The 1,277-nt window shown below is 40.6% G+C and overlaps 1 non-coding gene across 1 annotated transcript; it reads right to left on the reverse strand.

Moving 5' to 3' along the window:
• Positions 1-869: 869 nt before the first annotated feature.
• LOC141662295 (small nucleolar RNA R71) lies at positions 870-976 on the reverse strand. Its single transcript, XR_012550416.1, has one exon. It is a non-coding gene; the product is annotated as a small nucleolar RNA R71 (small nucleolar RNA).
• Between the last annotated feature and the right edge of the window lie 301 nt (positions 977-1,277).

Raw genomic sequence — 1,277 nt, forward strand, 5'->3', positions numbered from 1 at the left:
GTTTCGTGTTATCTGATTAGTGTCATCACCATCACATGCTAAGGTTAAGAACAATAAGGCTATTGAATGAAGTATTTAATGAAGTTAGGATCCCATGTTTGTCATATATAGTAATTCAACCTCAATTCTCTTAGTTAATGTTATTTAGTATAATCTCTTAGTTTAATAAAAACCTAATTTGTTATTTGTCTTAGCATTGAGTGATAACCATACATTGTTGCATAGGTGCATAAATTGAACTTAACCTAAACCAGTCTCTGTGGGAACGAATCTGATTTATATCTTATACTACTTGCGAACGCGTATACTTGCGTGAATATTAGCGCGTGTTTTCGCCCTAACAAATTTTTGGCGCCGCTGCCGGGGACTCGGTGTTAATTTTTAGTTTATGTGCTTGTCATCAGTGGTCGTTAAAGTTCACTGACTCGGATTCTTTTACTTTCATAGTTTATTTGTTTGTGTTTCAGGTACTCATTACAATGGGAGATCCAGCAGCACGAACGAAAGCCTTGATGGATTTTTCTCAACCCAAGATCAATGACATTCAATCTAGTATTGTCCGGCCAGCTATCATAGCTAATACCTTTGAGATCAAGCCTGGCATAATTCAATGGGTACAGACTTCAGTCCAGTTTGGGGGTTCTCCAACGGAAGATCCCAATACACACATTAGGGATTTCATTGAAATATGCGACACCTTCAAGTTCAACGGTGTTTCTGAAGATTCTGTGAAGCTGAGACTGTTCCCATTCTCTCTGAAGGACAAGGCTAAGAGCTGGTTACACTCTCTACCAGCTGGTTCGATTACTACTTGGGAAGATCTTGCTCAGAAGTTTCTTACTAAATTCTTCCCTATGGCGAAGACAGCTGCACTCAGGAATGCTATTACTCAATTTGCGCAGCAAACGGGAGAATCGCTAAGTGAAGCTTGGGAGCGCTACAAGGAGATGCTTAGGAAGTGTCCTCATCATGGAATTCCTGATTGGATGATCATCACTTGTTTTTACAATGGGTTGGGAGCACAGTCTAGACCCATGCTCGATGCAGCATCAGGCGGAGCATTATGGGCAAAGAGCTATAAGGAAGCTTATGATCTAATTGAACTGATGGCTGCTAATGAATATCAGTATCCAACCCAGAGATATCCACAGGGCAAGGTAGCAGGAGTTCTTGAAGTGGATACAGCTACAGCTATCACTGCTCAACTAAAGGCGTTGTCTATGAAGATCGATTCTCTGGCTAACTATGGTGTTAAGCAGATAATTAGTGTTTGTGAG

Source organism: Apium graveolens, chromosome 5, assembly GCF_009905375.1.
Source record: "Apium graveolens cultivar Ventura chromosome 5, ASM990537v1, whole genome shotgun sequence".
In the NCBI taxonomy this organism is placed as follows: Eukaryota; Viridiplantae; Streptophyta; class Magnoliopsida; order Apiales; family Apiaceae; genus Apium; species Apium graveolens.